Here is a 7,099-nt window from a genome sequence, read left to right as displayed (position 1 = left end):
CCCTCTCAAAGTGTCCCAATGATGATCCTTTGTATTTTAGTGTTCAATCAGAATCTAACATATGGTGGCTTGGTGCATTTGAGGTAAGCGAGATTCTCAGCTAAGCTCAAATGTTCACATCTACTTAAGTCTCATTTATATTGTGTTGTAGGTAAAGAAAGAAGATCATGAGATTCTATATTGGGTGTTCCATCGAAATAATATTCCGGAGGTGATTGATCGACGGACTAACCAGGGAGAGGTACTACGTCTAGATGGAAGGGGAGACTTTCAAGTTCAGTGGCATCTTGCTGGTGACCTGAAAACATTAAAGTGCATGTATAATTGTGGAATGGGTGCAATGGCAAAGTCGCCGTGTTTGTTCTGTATGGAGCCTGTAAGGTCATGGACCCAAAGTGGTGGAGAAAAGCTCCAACACATCACATTGAGGACCCTGCTTTTCGACCGGTTTTGAAAATACCACTTGTGAATGTCCACATCTGTACAATGCATGCCCTTTGTAGAATTGTGGAGAAATTGGTCTACTTATATATCGGGTTTTCTTGGAAAATTAAGAACTCGGCAAAGCGACAAGTAGCCCTGCAGTGCTTAGAATTTGTATTGTCGGATATGAGGCTTCATGGTGGCAATGTGAAAATCTAGCCGGATGAAAAGAGATCATCTGCTGAGAAGGATGTCCCATGCAAACCATCCATCGGTGGGGTGAAGGCACGAAGGTTTTTATCTAAACCCCAAGTAGTACGAGATCCAAAGCTAACAAAACATGGAAAAATATATAACACATCTTATGTTAGCAAGGTAGAGTATTAGAGATGGAAAAAGATACATATTGTAGTCAAAGATCAAGAACCAACTACTCATAACGCGAAGGCTGAGGTTTGGTGATCAATAGACATCCTATTTTTTATGTGCAACAAAGATGACTGGTCACAAGGTGATATGAACAAGTTCAAGGAGAATCTCAACCTTCTCAAAAAATCATTCAAGATAGCATGGACAGACACCCAGATTACTCACTACATGGTATTATTGTGTATTTGATTCTCTTTTATGTGTAACTATGTGAGTGTAAAACATTCTAAGTAATCTGTTTTCATATCCAGCACATCATTTTCAATCATTTACCATATTTTATACAAAAGTATGGGAACCCGGCAATATGGAATACCCAAGGGATGGAAAAGTCTCATTACATGGCGAGAAATGCTTATTTCAGGCACACACGAGATGGTGTCTCTCGAATCAAGGCTAACAGTTTGAGAGAACTATTTGAATGGTTCTATCGTAGAATCATTCATCGAATGCAGGCAAAAGAAGTCTTGGCCTCTTCAGCAACAGCACAAGCCATCAGACATTTACAACAACAAAAAGTTAAAAGATCAATGGCATACAACAACTCCGGTGCTCGTGAAAGTCAACGAAGGTGGAGAGAGACAATGGTGTATGTGAACCACAAGTGGAGAAAGATACTCTGAGTGGATGACATTGTACAAAATTTCTGTAATACATGATCTTATACAATTGCTACTTGAAGTGTATCCAGAATTTGAAGGTTCAATTTTGTTTTTTGGCACATCACCCTTGTAACGAATCATGAGATGTTTGCCATACTCTAAAACTTCATCTGGGTTTTGTCTGCCAAGAGCTACTGCCATTGCTGTGTAAGTGTAGTAATATGCTGTCCGACCACCTATATAGCCCGAGCAGTAACCAAAACAATCTCTGGCAAACACTTTGTCCACAAGAATGACTTTATCTACACTTTTGGGCAGCATGGGTCCACCCAAGAAGCGTGATAGTGTCTTTAATGTGTAAGTTGCTATTGAACCCTCTTGTGACATGGAATTGTGAAAAACTACTATCGGGGACTCGCAAAGCTTTAAAAGGTACTATGCTAGGGCCGCATCCCTTCCACGATACTCTCGAGTCCGACGTCTAAGGAAGTCATCCTTGTCAGCAATCCAAGACTTCACATATCATGTCTGAGTAGGTGACACACACACACACACACACAGAGTTACCATGAAGCTCTCATCCTACAGAAAGAGGTTTTCCTGCCACAGGTCTACAGATGTAGTTGTCCCCTGACCTGAATGGTTAAACCAGTCCTCCACTTCTTTGTGAGTTGTTGATGGTCTTAGGCTTTGTCTTGTTTCATGGAAGGTGGCTTCATCAGGTAGTGTCTCCTTGTATTTTTCAGCTTTCTCAAAGCATCTTGGCATTCCATTGGATTGCTAGATGTTTCCATTGTCTCATCATCACTACTATCCTCTGAAACAAATCCACTTATCTCCTCTTGGACTCTGGAAATGATATCTAGGGAGAAGTCCTCCCTTAAATAAAAGATGCTTTGCACATCATGCAAAAAGATATAGGTCCTGTCTTCAATCCTGAAGTCAGGCACAGTAGGGAGCATCATCTGAGCATGCTTCTCAGTGAAGTTACTGACATCCAAGGGTAGTTTGATTTCTGTGGTTTTCACAGAGAGCATCTTACTTCTTTGTACTTCAATTGCCTCAACCTCAAGGTCGACTGTATCTTCAACCTCCTCGACTTCTTGTATATGTGTTGTCTCCTTGCATTCTTCGTCTGGTGCTGCATCCTGCTTCTCTAACACCTCATCAGGATTCTGCATGAGGAATCCAAACAGGCTATTCAGGTAAATCATAAAGCCAAAGGATTCCTGAATAAGTTTACACTCGTTTTGGTGCAAAGGGCAGACTGAATTTTGGCAATCAGGTGGTAATTCCCTATACTTCTTCAGTCCCTCTCCCTTTCCACCGTAGTCATTTAAATGCACAACATTCATACTGGGCAGAAAAACCCTCTCTACCTGCACCATCACTTCAAATTTATCTGTGTAGGACTGCAAGAATTCACTGTGCTGAGCTACAAGGTCTTCAATATCAAATTTTGGGTTAAACATAGAATGAACTAGATCATATTTGTCCCCAGCACCACAAGATGCCGCAAAATCAAACAGCCTCTCATCAGTTGCAGTTGGGTCTTCCAGAGAAGGCACATCCTCTTTGGCTTTACCTTTACTTGCATAGGGACTGCTTTGTGGGAGATCTACATCATCTGATAAGTCTATATTCCTCTTTCTTGTATTTTTCTTGACAAGTACTGTAGAGGGTGAGGGACCCTTGTAGGGTGAGGGATCCTCTTGGCCTACTGACCTCTCTGACTCATCTTCACCAATTGACTCTTCTTCATCAATGTCCTGAAAAAAGTCAATAGTTCTTTTGGTAGAAACATTAAGCAACTGAGCCTGCAAAGGTTGGAATCCTGGCACAAGCTCTGGGTCTAGTTTTAGCCTCTTCTGCCTGCTGAACCTTAATCCTATTCTTCAGGAAACATGACAAGTCTTTGTTCTCTCTCTCTCTCTCTCTCTCTCTCTCTCTCTCTCTCTCTCTCTCTCTCTCTCTCTCTCTCTCTCTCTCTCTCTCTCTCTCTCTCTCTCTCTCTCTCTCTCTCTCTCTCTTTGTACTAAAGGCGCGCAGAGACAAAAACATACTCTTTGCAACTCTCTACGCGCGCCTTTAGTACTGTTGAGAGAGAGAGAGAGAGAGTGAGAGAGAGATGGAGTGAGAGAGAGAGAGAGAGAGAGGCAAGTCTCCTGAATGTACTAAAGGTGCGCGGAGAGAGCTGCAGCCGGTATTTGGTTGTCTCTTGCACGTCGTTTGTACACCGACAGAGGGAGAGAGGGAGGGAGGGAGGGAGAGAGAGAGAGAGAGAGAGAGAGTGTTGAAGAGTATGGGTTTTTCTTTGTTTCCACACACACACACAATTTGCTACCTATTGTTAGGAATACAGAGAGACAGTGAGAGATCACCTTTTGTTGGTGGAGTTTGCAGAAACTCCATGGGAGGTGTCTTCTCCATTGCTTTCTCTCTCTCTCTCTCTCTCTCTCTCTCTCTCTCTCTCTCTCTCTCTCTCTCTCTCTCTCTCTCTCTCTCTCTCTCTAAAAATGACACTTATAACGGATACCCACGGCGGCGCCCCACGTGTTACTGAAAATTAGAATATAATTGCATGATGCCGCACATGCGGTCATTTATTGGGGCCGGATACTTTCGTACGCCACATATAAAAGGATGAGAGAGAAAGTGACACACCACGTCAAAGAGAGTGAGAGAAAGAGAGGTCGGGTCGTCGTCTGCGTCTCCGACCGAAAGCACGTGCAAATTTGAGTTGACCCGTCTTCGATAGAGCGTAGGTCTGCATGCTTAGAAGGTTTGGCCCTCACCCTCTCTCTCTCTCTCTCTCTCTCTCTCTCTCTCTCTCTCTCTCTCTTTCCAAAAGGTCAGGATGTGCTTCTCTCTCTTTTTCTCTATCAGCATGTCTGTTTCTAAAACGTCCCTCTCTCTCTCTCTCTTCCTCTCCCTCTCTCTCTCTTTCTCTCACAGTATATTTCATATCTATCTTTCTCTTACACACACACACACACACACACACACAAACACACACAAATACAACACACACACACAGACACAGACACAAATAGAACACACACACACACACACACATACACACATAGACTTCTACACACACACACAACCTCTCTCTCTCTCTCTCTCTCTCTCTCTCTCTCTCTCTATCTATCTACTAAAGGAGCACGGAGACAGCCACCTCCGGTTTGGATGTCTCTTTGCGCGCCTTTAGTACTGTGCAACCACAAGTAGAACGAGTGAGAGAGATGGATTGTATCCACGAGTGTGTGTGTGTGTGTGTGTGTGTGTATGTGTGTGTTTTATAGAGAGATGAAGAAAAAGTGGAGAGACTGGGGAAGGGGGGAGAAAGAGAGAGAGAGAGAGAGAGAGAGAGAGAGAGAGAGAGAGAGAGTCTTTATATTCCCTTATACTAACGGCGCGCGGAGGTGTATTTTGGGCTCAAAATATGTTTCATGTGCGCCGTTAGTAATGGGGTAAGTTGTGGTGAGAGAGAGAGAGAGAGAGAGAGAGAGAGAGAGAGAGGTTGTGCTTTCCCTCTTGCTCATTGGACGCGCTCTATTTTTCTCTCTCCTTCATATGGCCCTCCAAATGACCTCCAAAATTTTCTAATGATTGGGTACAACATGTCTACCCCAACTCTTTCCCTTTGTACTTTTGTACATTACCATTGACTCACTTGTCCCTAAACTCTTCCACCCTAACTCTTTCCCTATGTACATTTGTACACTACCATTAACTCCCTTGTTTTCCCCCCCAAAATCCACCTCAAGCTGCCCCTCTATAAATCCCCATTCACCTCCTTCTTTTGTATATGAAATCTCACACCACTAATGAGCTCAGTATGAGCGAAACGCGGTTGGTGTCCCACCCCTTTTTTTTACCTTAATCACCCTTTAACCTCCCCGTGTATCCCTATCTACTTCAAGGTCCTTCAACATCCCACCATTTTCATCTCTCTATACTTGGAGTCGTTTCGCACGCTTTCTTATGTTTTTATCAACAAAATTTAAAAAACGCCCAAAAAAATTGATACCAAAAAGAAAACTAAAAACAAAAATAAAATAAAATATTTTAAAAGGAAGGATTGGGATCGGGATCATTCCCTAAGCCCGGGCCGAGGCCTCAGTCCTAAGTCTTATGATATAGTATAGACACTACTATACATATATATATATAAAGACTAGCACCTCAAGTGAGGGGAGGGCATGTGGGACAAGTTTCTCAAGTCCTTCACCTTTCCGTACATACTTACCCTTTGCACTTACTAATTCTATTCTTCTTCTCCGACTAGGAAAAGACTGAGTTTAGGATTCCAAGGGCTTTAAGTAACCAAATCGGGGTTTGTAAAGCACGGCACGTCCCTCTAACCAAGACGCTCGTTTTAAGCTATCACATGCCATATTTTAGAAAAATAAGAACCTAAAAACAAAAAATCGAGAGTAAATTTGGGTTGCAAAACACACAAAAAACTAGATGAGCGGCCTTCGCGGGCACTCACCAACATTTCTAGAGTGTTGAGGTCACATGCTATAATGCCACTGGTGGGACTTCCTTGGAATGAGCCCAACCTCCCTTAAAATAGCCCCCTGGGCCTCATTCCCTATCCACACTCGCACCCAACCCCTTGGGCTTGGTCCTTGACCATAGGGCCCTTGGCATGACATTACTCCCCCCTTGGAGAAGCGTTTTCGTCGGCGAAAACACAAGTGCTAGTATCTTTGTAAGAACACTGATGTTTTCCTTATTGGCATCCCTTACGTGGGCCAATTGTCCTGATGCCTAATACTTGGTGTAGTGAGGAGGTTCAATGAAACCAAGAGAAACATCTTGATTTTCAACAATTTTGTCCTTTTGCAACCACTTGTATCTAAATTGTAACTCAATTTATAACTCACCTGAGTACTTTAAAGGAGTAACCACCACTAAAAGGTGTCAAAAGACATAACCAATTTTCAGACTTTCTAAAGATACTAGAAAAATGCAAGAAAACCTTGGCTCAACTTACCATGAATTTGTGAGCCAGATTTTGAATTTGCGTGAGTATCATGAAAAGCTCATAGCTACTGAGGAACAGAATAGGGAGTTTCCTCATGTCAGACTTCTAAACATTTTGGAGCACACAAAACTACATGTTCACCCCTAATGAAGGCTACATGATGCCAACATGCTTTGATAACACGCCTACTAAGTCCTTGACTTATGAAACTACTGAATCAGTATCCAACCCCACCACAATAGGTGTTCAAAGTTGAAAACAAGCAAAGTCTAGAATAGGGAGAGAATCGCCCATTTAGAATGCTTTGTGCTAATGTATGCTCTTAACAGATCCTTTAGCACTAGAAAATACTTGTAAGCTGTGGAATACTTGTAAGCTACCCATCCACCGCGGGATGAATAGCATCATTAAGAGTGAGGTACGTTTCTGTAACCACTTACAGACAGTCTTCCACAATGGACGATAAACTATGACTCAACCAGTGAGTATGAAACCATATGCTCGATATGGAGTGGAGGCAACCAACTAGGTTGAAAGCGGGTTGGAGTGAAGTAAGCTCATAGAGTATAGACCATCCAACCACAGATACGCATCCCGAGCCATTACCTTGTATGATAGGATGTTAAGTCATAAATTTGCTTGAAAATTT

This window comes from Adiantum capillus-veneris, chromosome 22 (assembly GCF_014529385.1).
Source record: "Adiantum capillus-veneris isolate H3 chromosome 22, ASM1452938v2, whole genome shotgun sequence".
NCBI lineage: Eukaryota > Viridiplantae > Streptophyta > Polypodiopsida > Polypodiales > Pteridaceae > Adiantum > Adiantum capillus-veneris.
The sequence above is the reverse complement of the archived record's forward strand: the minus strand, read 5'-3'. Positions refer to the sequence as shown.